The following is a 16371-nucleotide window of genomic DNA, read 5'->3' as shown; positions in this document are numbered from 1 at the left end:
AAATTTCGTTCTACCACCCAAATTAACAGCATAAAGACCTACTTGTTGAGAGGATTGCATGTTTGACTAGAAACACTGTTTCAGTGGTAGAAGTCCTTTCTACTGGCTTCTGTAGAAACAGAAAGCAAAAAAACCCTGTCACCATCCAGTAAAAGGAAATGGTTTAAAGAACTTCACCAAGTTTGTGACAAGACATGAGTGGCCTAATTTGCAGCCCTGTCCTATTGCTAAGAGAATATAGATACAGGGCCAAATTCATCCTCCAGAAGGCCCTGGCTTTGTTCAGATCCCACAAGATGTGAATTTGACCTGTGGACTGTGGTGATGTAAATGGCAAATGCTGAAGAAATGCAGATTTTCCCCAGCTTTGCCCTTTCTGCATTTTCAGGGCTGACAGTGGCTCATCTGTGTAATTCAGAACACCTCAAGGCTGCTCTAAGCTCTACTGGCTTGTAGCATCCTCCAAGGTAGTTTTGTGCCACTGAGAATATTACCAGCATATATGGGCTCTGTCCATGGGGTCTGCAGTGCAGTGGAGTTGAAATAGATCCTTGTCTCTGCTGCTCTTGAGGATCCCCTGGCTCCAAGGTAATCCTCCAGCCTCTATTAGGGCAGTTTTCCAGGATCTTTGCCCTGCTGGACTCAGAGCTGTGTTCTGCTTGTAAAGTCTCACCCTTGCCATTACATGTTAAAAAGATTAAGGGATGTTAATTTGTCACAGAGTTTGTATTTCCAGATCATGAAAAGATTTCTGCCATGCCTCTTTTTGGCCTTGGCATTTGCAAGGTACTTCTGTCCTCTCTCTGTTGGTCAAATTTTGTCAGAAGATGACCTTAACTTTTGAAATATTGCCAAGTATATATGTCTGTAATGCTTGGAATAATTTAGAAAAACCTGTGTCTATTCAGTCTTTTAATCAAATGAGGGATCAGCAATATCAGTAACCCACGACTACTACTATGTCAATGCACAAATAATGAACAAAGTGGCAATTCGAGACGTGGTAGGAAGAAAAGTGACAGATGTCAATTATTACCTTCAGCTCCATGATTGCGGATCCCTCTATGTGTAATGCATATGCATGTTCACGTAACAGGGTACATGCAGCTCTTGTACATCCAGGTGTAACAACCCTTATACACATAACGATGTATACATGGTACAGTTTCCGATCAAAACAAATAGAGCCCCAAAGTGACCATTTAAACTGCAAGCAAATGATGCTTCCAGCCTGTGGTCCCTGCTCTGAATACAGGCAGGTGAGGAATGGTGTTAAATGCTTTTGATGTTGCCAGCTCCCATTTGCCACCCAACTTTTTTCTCCTCCAAAACCTCTTAACAAACTTCAAAGGCCTCCTTGCTTCTTGCCTTAATCCAGTGCACTGAGACCTCTAGTTCAAAGAACTTTCCTTAAACCCTCTTCTTAAACTGCAACCAAAACTTTTTCTTTCCTTTCCACAAAGTAGCAATTACAGCTCTGTTGCGTGGCAATTGGGCTTGGGCCGATCAGCTCCTGCTATTAATTAATCTCACAAAGGGGGCTCATTTCCTGGCATTCAAATTGACAAGAGAGCAGAGAACAGAAAGCCCTTTCAAAGCAGTTCCAGTTAACTGAGGGAAGAGGTATCAGAAGAAAGAGCCCCACAGTATTTGAGGTAGAGGGCACATTTGATACTACCTATGCTTGCTACTGATTGAATGATTTCGTTAAGGAGAGCTCTTTACTAATCTTTTACCTGCAAAAAGCTCAAGAGCAAGTAAATGCAGCACAATTATTGCTAAATTGTGGCAAAGAGGCTTCACAGGCCAGGCTTTTGGTTTCACTCTCCCAATGCATCTTTTGCAGCATTACACTTACTTAAAACAGAAAGTGTTCACTTTACTAACACAGAAAAGCTCTTGGAAGAAGGGGGAGGGGGGCAGAGGAGGTGGGGGGAGATGAAGAGGCAAGAAAGAAGAATAGCAGACAAGAGATTAAAGCTTTTTATTCAGTATCTCTTTCGTATTCAAATTGTGCTAAGGGCTCTGTGAAAGTTAGAAGCAAGCTTGTTCAGGAGGGCTTCTAAAGTGTGTACATGGATTTCATGGGAATAGAAAAGAAGCCACGGACTGGGTAATGAAAGAAAGATAAGATGTCCTATATAAAGCAACTCAAGAGTGGTTCAATTACTTCAGCAAACCATCAAGCAAGCTTTGAAGATTTGAGGAAACACTGTTAAAATGTAACAAAAAACTCATGTTGCAGGTTTTGTACCATTACATGTTTGTATACTGTGTGAATTACTTAAACTATATTCCCTCTGTGAACGTTGTTTACCTCTTTGGGGGTTTTATTATTATTTTTCTGGAAGAGCTATATTTGTCTGGAAGAGTTATGGAAAATGAAACATTCATGTTTGATCTTTATATCTCTGTGAAAGGGAGTGTGCCGTAAAAATATGGCATCATTGTTTACAAAAATGAGCCTGGGAATTAAAGGTCTGTGGATGACAGTTTCACATATTTCTCTTTGCAGTTAAAATAGCCCTCCTGACATGGGCTAAATTGTACAAGAAATAACCAACTCCTTTCACCCTGGGAAAGGTCTGAACTGAGGAATATACCTGCTATAAAAATACAAGTCTGCAGTTTAGAAAATACCTATTTTTAATTGCAGCTCTCTCTTTCTCTCTCTGTCTCCTTCCCCTCCCCAGTTCTCTGTGTCTGAGACTTGACAAGTAACATCAAACGTGGCCAAAGAACAAAGCTAACCAACCATGGCCTGCAGCATCCTTCAACCAGAAGTCATCTTTAGTCAAGCTTTGCTACCTAATTTGTAGTATTTCTGTTTGTACTCTTCAAGCAGAAGTCCTAAAACTCTTGTGGTATAAAGCTTTCCTGGTTTCTGTCTGGTAAGATACAATGAGAGTGATGGAATGCTTTGACTCTTGTAGGAATTGTCAGCCATCTCCTCCCTGGTGCTCTGGCTTCAGAAGCCTAGAGCTGAGACCACTATTTTATCCCTCCTGAGTTTATGTCATGGGGTTTTTTGTGTTTTGAATGGTATATCTGTAAAACTCCAAATTTAAAGTGCAGCTCAATCCTCTTCTGTGCCAAGTGTCCTGAAACCCTGCTAAATTTCCTTTGTAGGAAATTTTCCTTTTTTTATTTAGTTGGGTCAAATAGCTGGCAATGATATATCACATCAAGAGAAAGACAATGGTGTTTCTTGAATCAAAGCAAAAAAAAAAAAAAACAGTTTACAGGTCCTTTTCTCACAGTAGAAAAAAGGAATGTCACCAGCAAAACTCATCAACTTGTGGAGATAATGAAAACAAGGAAAAAGCGAAACCTAGAAAACAAAGAAAACCTACATTTTCTATCCCATGATCAAGGAAAGTCTTATAAAATAACAGAAAAGCAATTTTTTTTTTCCAGTGGACTGTCAAAGATCTCATGGTTCTCTAAAAACTCAGGGAATTAACTGGAGACCTCAGATGGTCTTTAAAATACAGCACTGCTCACTTTACTCAGTATTTGGCAGTTCTGTTGCCTTCACAGACACTCAGAGAAAGGTTATATAAATTGTGTTTTGCCCTTTAGTGATTTAAACTCTTAATGCCACATGATCAAACAACCTGTAGTAAGCAATTCCATTTCTCCACTGAGTTTCTGAATGTTTGCTGGTTCTGGGATGCAGTGGTGCTGGTGTCCTGCTGGTTGGATCCTGAGCTTTTCCTTGAAAGATTGGCTGAAAGGGACTGTGAAGAGAACTAAAATAACTGAAATATTTGGTAAACCAATAAACAAAGGAGGAAATCACTTTGATACCAAAAAGCAAGCACTAGTCATACTTGGAACATCATTTAAAAGCAGATTTATTTAAAATAAAAGTTAACACAGAAATCAAAATCATATTCATGCATTTCCCAAATTTTTTGAATTAACCATATGATTTTAAGAAGAAAAGGTTTTTTGTTTTTTTTAAAAAAAGCACCAAAAATCCTAAAAACCTATAAGAAACAAGCATCTCTGTTTAGACATGCCAGAAAAAAAAATATATTTAGAATGAACTAGAATGATCAAAAGTTAGGACTCATGAATTTAACACCCTTTACTCTTCTTCATACCTAAAGGAAGTCCTGTCAGCCACAAGGAGAGGACAGTGAAGAAATTAAGAGTAAGGACAATTTCTATGTTGTACTGAACTTTCTTTTTTTCCTTAATTTTTATGATGGGCATAACAATATGCTGGTAAATACAGATGCAATTAGGATTGTTCTTCTACTTTCTTTTTTCAATTGCCCCTATTCCAATGAATTTTCTTTCTTTCTGTCTCTTATACATTAATATGTTTACCTCTATACTTTATTCTTAAGTAACTTAGGTCCTAGCAGAATTACATCAGTTCATCCTTAATAGAATATCTGTTCTATCATGCAAATACTGACAATATCTATCAAACCTATCAACTTAGTAGATTTCACATAGTAGATTTCACAGTTCTGCTCCATATGTTACCTTTTTCAGCGGAGCAACATCTTGAGTGCACTTTCAACATTGCAGCAAGTAAGAAAACTACTTCAAAATTTAGGCAAACTTTAGGTCTTCACTTACAGTTGCATGCCACTTGTTTTGAATGTCTTCTTAATACCTGTTGGTACCTCTATCACCTCCAGGGAGGAAGTGAGAGATAATCTTTAGTTACACTTGAAAGAGAATTGTGTTTCCCTGGCTTCTATTGTCCTTGTGTACTCTTCATGTCCTACTCCTTCTCTCTTTATTCTTTTCCTTTACCTGACTAATTTAGATTGCATGCTTGTTGAAGCATCACTCCTGTCATTTTATGGGTAGATAAGCAGATAAGATAGATAGCATAGGTAAATTCCAGTCAACTTGGATTCCTGTGTATATTCATACAGGTGTCCTGTAACTCCAGAATATACCTGTCTGTTTCCAAAGAATTGAACTATGCAAGTGTTCAGAAATCAAAATCCCTTCAAAACCCCCACCAGAAATGTGGCTTTCTTGAGTTCCAGTAAAGTTAATAACAAGTTCTCCATTGACATTTATGTGAGTTAATTTAGGTATCAAATATAATAGATTTTTAAAAATAAAATACAAAAGCCTATATGGAAAGGGCTCTTTGAATGCTCTTGTTTTAAACATGCCAGAAAGCAAAATAACTCTCAGATTGTGTGAAATTCTTTCTGATTTCTGAAAAAAAAAAAGAATTTTCACAGGAAATAAATAAAAAGCTTCTGATTAACTGGCCAACAAAGCAAAAGTCCTTCTCTCTTCCTAAAATGAGCAGTTCTTTATCAGCTTAATAAAATTGTCTGGGGCAATTTTACTGGTTCTGAACTTGATATAAAGACAAATACCATTCTTGAGAGACTATAAAGCATACCTTTAGATCAATAGAGCATAGGAAATCCTCCAGAGATACAGTCTTGTTTATGGTCAGAGAAGCCTTTTTGGGGAAGGAAAGGGAGAGTTTCACAGTATTCAGGCTCATTAGAGTAAGTATCAGCCTAGAGGAGCCCTAATTTCTTTGAGGCTGCAAAAGAGATTCAATTGAAACCTAAGCTCTTTTTCAATTGTGGTACTGGAATAATAGATTCTATGGCAAGTATCTTGGAGACGGTGGAAACGGCTGCTCCTTTTTTTATGCATAGTTCACTGATTAACATCTGCCTGATTGAACCCTTATAAACTTGGAATGGACTGAAATTTTATTGAGTAGGCTTGCTGAAAGGTCTCTGAAATACACGTATACGATGCCTGTGGGCATATAGATGGGCAAATAAGTGGGACTTCATCAGGCATTCTGCCATCTGAGGACTCTACACAGAATTTACAGTAAAAGCTAGTCAGAGTCATGTATCAGGTGATAGATGTCCCTCAGTTCATTTGCTATCCCTTGCACTTGGACAGCAAAAACTGACTTCAGAGATTACTGGAGCAATAAACCTGTGACAGTTATCATTGAAGATTATCTGAGCTTTTACAGAGGGCAAATAAAATTTTAAATTTGGAAAGTCTGTATAAGTCCTTTTTGAGACAAGAAGGAAAGGAGAAATGGATATATGAGTGAAAGTTTTTAAAACAGTACATTAAAAAAATGTTCAAGTAATTCAACTACAGTTAAAGCTGAGTTACTCTATTTAATGGTGTAATTACTTGCCATGTTCTGCTTTACAGCACCTTGAAAGCAAGCTCACTAGTAGCACAGTATGGGATTCCAATGTCTGTATTCAAACTGGTGTCTTACTGACTGGTGTCTTACTGACTGGTGTCTTACTGAATTCCAGAGGATCATCATAAATTAAGGGAGCAACAACTTTTAGAGTGAGAAAAGAGTTATACTCTGCTCCCCTCTCCTGCTGAGGTCCCCATGGCTCATCATGCAAACCACTTTTTAGTGGTTTAAAAAAGCAGGAAGTACCTGGACTTCACTCAGCAGGATACAGATGCTCACTGGGATGCTCAGCAAGGTAAGTGGGTGTGTTTTAATACTTGCCGGATCCAAATTCTTCAGTTTGACTAAATAAAAACGTTGAGGTTTGGATCAAATTAACCACACCGCACCAGGATGTATTAGTAGAACTAAAGTACACCCATGGAGGTCATCTGGCTCAGGAGAGTCTGAAGAGTGGGAGAGAGAGCAGAGATGATGCATGTACAAAACCAGACAATGTAGCTAGCTGAATGGGAGGGAAAATGTAAAGAAACTAAGAGAATATGGGAAATGAGGTTCTGACCTGGCTTGTTTTCTTGTTGCCAACCATTGTATAAATACTGCATCATCATCACAACTGGACTAGAACTTTCGATGGTGATCACTAAATACTGAGAAAGTTATCAGTGTGTGGTAGAGAAGCACCTATGCAGGATGTAAATATGATGGCATACAAAAGTTCAATAGCCCTTAAAATTTCTCAATTTTTCATGGTGATGGAGAGGTCTGTGTTATTGGTGTACAGTGAAGTATATAGCACAAGCAGTGCTGCATATATACCTGCTTCTGTTTATTTATGTAGTAAGACTCAACACTTTGTTCAAAAGCACTCAATGACTTTTGTCTCTTTACTACTCTTTGAATAACTTGTGTGTCTCATTTGTTACAATCATAACAGCACATGAATAGATTTTGAGCGTGTGGGAAGGTGGTAGTGACTTTCTTTCAAGGTATAGCCAATATATCCCTCTGAGAAATATTTGTATTGTGACTGTAGAATTACAGCTGAAGTCCTTGTTGGATAATATATCTAACTGATCTTAAAAAGGCAAAGTTCATGACTTAAATCTGAACCAGTATTTACACCGGATATCTGGGGGGGATTCCTCACAGACCTGGACTATAAATAGTGATTTTCTTGGGGAAAAAAATGAAAAAGATAAAACACCTGGAGAAGAGGTATCCGTGTTGCAATTATTTACAAAGCCACAGAGGAAAATGCGCTGAAAACCACCCAGTTTTGAAGTTCCCTAGGCAAAAATGTTTTATTGTACATGGTGTAGACAACTGATGCTGACAACTAAGACTGCTGAGAGTAGGTGTTGAATGTCTATAAAGGCACTTTTATTGACCCACTTCTAGAAGGGTAGTAAATAAATCAAAGCAGGAACCTACAAGACCCTTAAAATAGGGGAAGCAAATGCTCTGACCCAGGGATTAAAGAGTTTACACTGCCTAATTGTTGTGATGTTTTGTTTTGCTCACTATGCCTACATGTTGCTAGGATTTACTGCTAGGATTTTATCTGGTTGTAAGGTATCAACCTCAGAGTGTGGTGTTGGGTGTTTGCCTTGCACACCTTGGCTTTACTCATCCCCCTGACCTGAAACAAGGCAATAAGCTGACTAGAAGTGATGACACCACTTATTTGCCTAGCTCCATTAAAGAAGAAGCATGAGGAATAGGGGAGAATCTGGTCAGGTCTGTGACACCTCATTCAATGGCAGTGCTATTTAAACATGTATGATATTAAGAGTTCACTCTAGAAAAGCAAATTGCCTACACAGCTGTTTAGCTGTAGATTACTCTGGTCTGGAGGATATGAAGTTCAATAAATAAGTTCCATGATACTTATGGTGTACGATGAGACATATGACACATACATACAATGTGATGACACACAACGCAAGTGGTAGACTAAGTTCTCTTTGTTTAGACCAGCAGGGATGGCAAAGTTGAAGCACACAACAAATACTCAGGTTGTAGGTGCCTATACTTATCTTAGTTGGGAAAAATTTGTTCTGGAAAAATGTGTATAAGCTTCATGATTTGATTTTCCATTCTCACAGGTCACACAATGTTCAAGAGATTGAAGAGGAAAACAGAGTTTGGAGCCAACTGAGTCTGTTTCTAGTACTGCTGAGGAGCCTTCAGAAATTTTTGTATTTAAAGAATTCTAAGTTATCATTAAAGGTAATGCACAAAAAAAAAAACCCAAGGGGAAAAACAGTCTAGAAGAAAACAAGCCTTCCAATGGTTTGCTGTAGAAGACTGCATGACACCAGCATAAAATAATGAAAGGAGTACACATAATTTAAAACTAATTAAAAAACAATACTTGAAAAATTAAAAAAAATATTTCTAGTTCAGCAATCTATATATGGTCTCGTGCTGGATACACACTAGTCACAAATAATGAGTGTGCACTATAGTAAATAGACACTGAGAGGAAAATATCTTAGAGAGAAATGGTTTCAGGTATATTTTTCTTTTTATCAGTATTATGCAGTAGAAAATTCTGATAGACTGTCAATAATCTGAAAATCTTTGAAATAAGTGGTGGTTAATAAATTAAAAGGGAACAACTAATCTATTAAAAGATAAATACATCTATCATTTGGTATGCCATTCTATTTAAGTTCAAGTTTTCCTAAGAGTTCTACATAACCATTTCACTGTATATTTTGTTTAGAATGGTGAAAAGAAATACAGTAGTCTGCAATATACATATTTCTAAGGTACAGCAAGACATCCTCCTCAGAAAGGGGTTACAGCATAACATAAATCAACTTCAACTCATAAAAGCGCTAACTTACACGTGTTTTATTTCCATAGCCACATTTATTAGTATTAAAATTTTACAGAACCATAATACCTCTACTGGCTCATCTTAAAGTGATAGGAACACTATTAATAAATACAGATCTTACAGCAAGTATTTTCTAAAAAGTGTGACTTTGAACCCCAGATATTGTACATTAAGAATTCTAACTGCAGTTCAGTACTCATTCCTAAGTCACAGACAAAACTATGGCAAACAGGTATTGCTTACTCATATAACTTCAGTGCTGCTCATGATGACTAAATATTTTTACCATTCTTCTGTCAGAAAGACATCCTTCAGCAAAACAGGAAATCTGTATGGCATTGATTCTATCCTTGCAAATGGTTATTCTGAAACATATCCTTTCATGTTCTGAAAAAATATTTTTGGTCTTGTATTCTTTTCAGCATGTTATTTTAAGTGCATATTCAAATTGAGAAGTTTTATCAGTATTTCAGGAATTGGGTCTTCAATATTGCCAATAATCAAGTCTCTTGTCACAGAAATATCAGATATTATTGGAACTTTAACAAAAATTGCTAAGTTTTTGGGGTTTCTCAACTACAGACATAATAATCTGGAATTTGGCAGCTTTCTTTTGCTTTCCCTCTTTACTTTTTCCCATCTTTTTTATTTTGCTGTTAGCAATTCTAGTTCATTGAATTACATTCATCTCTATCAAACCTCCATCAAATCCTCTGTAGAACACTCCAGATGTAGAGTATTCCAGATGTTCTTCACCTTTATGTAACATGCATTTTTTCAGCTGTTCATTATTGGTCTTCCTGACTTCATTTTGACAATAACAGATAAAGTAAAGGGCACTTCAGGGGAGATGTTTAATATTAAACTACAGCACTCATCGACTTTGTATGTTTTGGGAACTTTTGAAACCATTTGTTTACCTAATACATCACTGTGGGTGGGATTCATCTCACCTAACTTCTAGTCATATAGTTACACCATGGTCTTCTGGAGACTAATAAGCACATTTAGATCATCAATCACTTGACAAAATTCTACTTTGGGAGGAGATGAACCATGCCCAAAAAATTCCTATCCTACCCACTCACTGATTATAAAGGCTAAGGTGATTAACTCAGATACGGATGTCGGATTTGAAAACATCTACATTTCATCCCCGTGTCTTGTGGAGATATAAGAAATTCTAAAGCTCCTGTGTAGATATTTTGGGATTAGCATGTCTGGAGTGTGAAGTGGTGCTGACATAAGGAAGAAAAACAGCAGAACAATCTGAACAGTGGCACGGCTCAAAATTTTTGGGGGCATTTATTTGGCTAAAGTAATTTCAAGTGTTTTCTGAAATGCTGACATTTGTTCTTATGGATGGGAAGACCGTCTGTTACACTTGCATGTGGCAGTGCAAATGCACTGCTTCTTGACTGGAGTTTGCCATTTTGAGTGCAAGATGAGAGTAAGCAAGCAGGGATACAGGAGCCTCGCTCTTCCTGGCCAGGCCAAGCTCCTCAAGGTAACAGGCTACCCTTTGTGTGAATTGGCACAGATGTCCAAAGAGTCCATTCTTCACTGGCCTCCTGAACAACCAGCCTTAAGTCACAGAATAACAGCCTTCATGTCCTTGAAAGCCTGGCTGCTCCGCAATCATTTTTCCAGAGGATCTGCTGTAATGATAGTATTCTGTGCCTCTGGTCACATCTTAACACTGCTGAAGTCCTCTTGCCACAGCCTCCCTCCTTGCTGTAGAAGAGACCTCTCTGTGGGAATGGAAATTATGGCCAGGCAACTTCTGAGTGAAAATAAAATGCAAATATATGATACTGTGAGCATTATCTAGCAAGTATACAAATAAGCATCACCATCTGTGATAGTTTTTTCAAATGTGATTTTTAGGATCTGTTTTATTTTTTGTTTTGAGTGAAGCACAAAAACTGAAAGTTGTAGGGAAATCTGGCCTGAAGTATTTGCCATCGGTATATACATTTCTTCTTTATAAACAACATTCGCTTGTATTTAATTTAAGCACTTTCCTCTTCCCATTCCCTTTGTCAAAGGAAGTCAGTTGATTGGAGGGAAAGGATGCTTACTGTGAGAACAAATTGGCATGGTATTTTGCAGATCAATATTTATTTTTCTTATTCAATGCATATTTTATTGTTAATTGGATGTTGGGCTGTTCCTGTTTGGAAATATGCAAATATTTCTGAACTTTTTACAGAGAAATAATAATAAAACCTAATTTCAAAAAATGCATTTCTGTATATGTAGAAAAACAAATCTAGTTTAGACTTTGGACAGATGGTCCGATTTGGTGCAGCTGAAAAATAGCACAATTAAAACCTAAATATTGTATGTTTCCACACTGCATGAGTCAGAGGTCAAATGTAGGCATTTATTTTTAATTTTGCCAGAAGATCTTGTCTAGTGCACCATATAGAGCAAAACTAAGGAAGATTAATGCATATTCCTGACTAAGTATGATTGGAACTTTCTGCTGGCATTTATACATAGGTTTAAATTCATTAAAATATAACTATCTAATATTTGTTTTATATGACTGAATTAATTGCATTTGTAAATGTTAACACTCAATGACAGGTCTACACAAATCACCTCATTAAAATACAAGTACACTATGTGCCTGAACTCTTAATTTTAACTCATTTTCAGATAACATCAACATAACTGCTGATGTTAAAAACATTAACCTATTCAGAAGTTTACTTATTATTTCCTGTATATCCTTTGTTACCAATAAAGGAATTATTAAAGAAACAAAGAAACTGAGACATCAAACTGGCTGGACATTGAATGACAGCTACCAGCAGTAGAAGAATGTGAAGATGCAGTTTGGGAAATGATTTCTCTTGTTATAATTGAGAAAACAATGAATACAGCATGCAGAAATAGAAAGATTTTCAAGATTGTGAAAGTTATCAGGAAAAAATATGAACATCCTTCTGTTCACTCTTTTATAACCTTTAAACCAAAGAAAGATAATCTAAAGTAGGATTTAGTTACTATGGCATTTTGGTGGCAGCACTTTTTATGAGACACTCTCTTTTCGTGTTCGCAGGTGATTCCTGGTTTTCCACTTTACTGCCTTCCTAAGCTGTGTTTCTGTGGCACAGTCTGGCATGTATAAATTACTCCCAACATGTTTGTTTGGTTGGTTTTCCCCTCCTTTTTTCCATCAAAGGCATAAAAAATTCCCCAAATCCCACCTCTCTTTAAATCTCACTGATGTTTCCAACTTTATCACTTTCTGATTATCCTAGAAAATTTTCAGATGAGAAACTGTGTTTTTTTCCAAGTATGTTAATCTTTTGTCTAGAGAAAGATACAATTGATTCTAAAATACAATTGATTCTGTGTCTCCTGAGGTAAGTTTGGTAAAAGTATCAATAAGCCCTCTTTCCCCATGTGAATGATATTTACCAGTTAGGCAGATGATCACATGCTCTGAATAAACAGAAGAAAAGCTGGGTATTTAGGTTAGAAAAGGGAGAACAGTAGGACTCAGATTCAAAATTATTAGCCAAGCCCTCCTTCTTAAAGAAAATGCCCAGGGAATTGTAATGCCCAAGGAGTACATGCAAACAGATTTCCAATTGTTAATTCCTGCTCCAAAGAAAACCACTTTTTTATTGTTTGAGACTCAAAATACCTATCTTGAAACTTTGAAAATACTGAGCTGCTTTGGGGCTTTAGACTTTATGGTATTGTTATTTCTAACCTTATATCTGGATTTCACAAGCCAGATACTTTGCATCGTGTCCTCTGATAATACTAAACAAATACATTTTAAATTATATGTGTGAAGTGTGATGTAGAGAAAGCAGTTATAGTTCATTATTACTCTCTCACAGCTCTGCTTTAAAGCTAAATAGGTCAGTGTAGACAATGTGCTAATTTAGATTCTACCTACATATCTACCAAACTGCTTAAAATTTGCAGTAGGCTTGCTTGTTTTATTTATAAAATTTTCCTGTCTAAGGAAATCTCTTTGATCAGCTGGAAAAATGGAATAAAAGATTAAAAAAAAAAAGATTTGTGGACACAAAATTTTCAAAGAATCACTGTGTCATTAATTTACATAAAATTTCAGATACATTTAGGAAAAAAATGACAAATCAATGCTGAAAACACGTTTGGTTAAACTATTCAAAACCTTCTGAGATAGATGCAAAGATCAAAACTGGTATGCTGCAATTAAAAAAATTCCAGACATATTCTTATTAGGGCAAAGATGCAAAATTCTGTTCATATACCATTTATTTTAAACTGCAATACCTAGCATTATTATTTATGCAATTCTTGCACACTCCTACAAATCTTTGTTTAGATACACTTTTCTTTTGTTTCTGAAGCCAAAAATGTGAACTGGAATTTTGCAAGTCCATGGAGAGCAGACAAAATCTTTGATGCATGTGATTCTGAAAAACTTCAAACTGTATGTCATGCATGATTTTTGTGAAAGACTATAAGTGATCAGTTTTGAAAGTCTAGTGTTTGACACAAATATTGGGAACTCCAGAAATATTCAATAGGTTTCTATTGTTTAGAATCACCACGGAATGTTTTCAAGTGTTATATGCAATCCTGAATGGTAAGTCTGTTCAGAAATGTTTGGAGAGGCAAAATTTAAAAAATAAATAACAACCAAACAAAACACATAATGAGTTCAGAGACAAAACTTGTCCAATGTATATCTGTAGGGAGAAAAAGACCCCCCTCCGCTGCATATTGTATTGTTTGTTAGCAGCATATCCCTACTTCTTTAATGGCCTCAAAAGAAAAAGAATTCATTTAGCTTTCCTGTACTGCCATGTGTTAGTTAATGTACAGTATTGCTTTCACTACAGACTCTTTATATTAGCTTATTGGTTTTCCCAGATTACAGCCAAAGGGATATATATGAGAGAAATAACCTTTCATGAAGCATTGTAGCATTTTCAGTTAATATTAAGTTAAGAAGTTAAAGAGACATCCACAAATTTAAAGATATTTTTCTATTTATGCAGAATTATTTTGATCCATTTTGAAGCTGAAATACTTTTTAGTTTATCTCAGTCAGTTAATTCATGTTTATTATGCTAATTTCCCCTTCTGAGTACTTATTTACATTTGGACCACTAGGGCACATAAACCAGATTTGTGATTGTTTTCCTTTAAGAGATAGTTTATTACAGCTTTACTGCACATGTTTTCATACTGAATTGACTGTAAGAAATCAAAGAAATCTGAAGAGTTTGGTTTGTTCATAAGAAGTGAAAAGTTGTTGACTGATCTCCTAAAAATTAATCTGCATTTTTGGAGCATGTTTTGTAATCAACTCTGTGGAATAGAGCAATGGCTTCAAGTGGTGATATGTAAGACATGTCTCATTAGGTTCATGAGTTTACCTAATATCAAGTATAAATCTTTTTTCTTTTTAAAGCACTGTAGACATGTTAAAGAATTAATTAATTTCCCCAGAATCTTGTAAGACAATTCTGTATTTCATTCCCCATTTTCCAAAACAAAAGCTGCATCACCAGTGTTGAAGAGATTGATTTTTGGCGTGACAGAGTTATCACAAAAGTGTTCTCCCATTCTCAGCCATTTCTAACAAAATTTTAAAACCTCACACCATTATCTAGTAACAATATAATAAGGTGATCGCTGTGTGAGATGAGCATGTAGAAAGCTGAGTCCAAAACAGGTTTTTTTACTTGCTTGGTCTGTTCTTTAACTGTGCTACCTGTGTGCTGGTCATAATATAGATGGCCTTCTGGACATACCTTCTGACTTACAGACCTAACACATCTCATGACCATCAATATGGATGTAATGTGTGGAATACAAGATCAGAGAAATCACATATTTTGTTTCCCCAAGAATTTTCTCCCAACCTCCAAAAATGTGCAGCTTAAACAACTCCCAGAGTTACAAGTCAGTCTCTTCAATTGCTAATAACATCATATCTTTAAATTATGTTTTCTCTTTCACCTGAAAGGATCCTACTGTACCCTGCTAAATTAAAAATCCTGCCACTGGCCAAAGCTGGGCCTGTCAGCAACACTGGTAGCAGCTCTGTGGTACCATATGTACAGCAGGGTAAAAACTGCTGCCCAGCAACTGTGAGAGAGGACCGCGTGTAAGAGAAACAACCCAGACACCAAGGTCAGCAAAGAAGGACAGGGAGGACTCCTTCATGTGCTGGAGAAGAGGTTCTCTTGCAGCCTGTAGAGCAGATATCCTGCAGGCTACAGAGGGCCCCATGCCAGAGCAGATGGATGTGACCTGAGGGAAGATGCAGGCTGTGGAGAGGAGCCCATGGAAGAGCAGTACTTCTGACAGGACCTGTGACCCTCAAGAGCAGCCCTCATTGCAAGCAGTCTGTTCCTGAAGGACTGCACCCTGTGGAAAAGTCTCACCCTGTAGCAGTTCCTCAGGAACTGCAGCCCACAGGAATGACCCATGTTGAACGAGTTGGTGAAGGACTGTCTCTAATGAGAGGAGTCTCCTGCTGGAGCAGGAGAAGAGCATGAGGAAGAAAGAGCAGCAGACACAAAATATTATGAATTGATCACATTTTCTTCTCCACCCTTCTGCACCACTTAGAGGAGTGAGGTGGTAGAAGAGCTGGGAGTGGAGTTAGTAATTGATAAGCAAACTCTCTGTCCTTATCTTGACCTATGTGCTTTGTGTAGCTTTTCCTCCCCTTGTCCAGTTGAGGAGGGGAGTGATAGATTGGCTTGATGAGCACCTGGTTTCTATTCAAGGTTAATTGATCACAAGCCTCTTCCCTTGCTTCATTGTCTCCACGTTAAATAACAGATGTTTTCTAGCTGGTGCTGTAGAAGCGGGGGAAAGAAGAAATTCAGAATAAATTGTTTGCAAAATCTTCCAAATGCAATATCCAAGTTGCTTATGTGAGACAGACTTCATGGGGTTTTACAGAAATAGCAATGTAGTGGGGTGAGGAGGCAATGTTATCTCCAAACCCTGAGCATGAAGATACTTGGTTCTGAAGCAGGGTGACAGAAACTAATATTTACAATTCAAGTAATCATGTATGAGAAATGAAATGTCAGTGGACATTGTTTCTTTCATGCTCACTTGAAAAAAAAAAAAAAAAAGGCAGGATGGGATTTCTGCCTGGAGTTTAACTGCCGACTTGTGTCTGTCTGGAATGATGTGTAGAGCTCTTATGTGACTGTTGACTGACTGCCTCTAGAAAATCACAGGTCATACATTGGATTCATGTTATAAAATATGTTAGAGAGCACTGAAAAGCACTGCATGGGATGTAGGAGAAGACTAAATTTGCTCAGACCTATTTCTTACTCCCTGGGAGACAGCC

This window comes from Agelaius phoeniceus, chromosome 2 (assembly GCF_051311805.1).
Source record: "Agelaius phoeniceus isolate bAgePho1 chromosome 2, bAgePho1.hap1, whole genome shotgun sequence".
Taxonomy (NCBI): domain Eukaryota; kingdom Metazoa; phylum Chordata; class Aves; order Passeriformes; family Icteridae; genus Agelaius; species Agelaius phoeniceus.
This window is presented reverse-complemented; position numbering follows the sequence as displayed.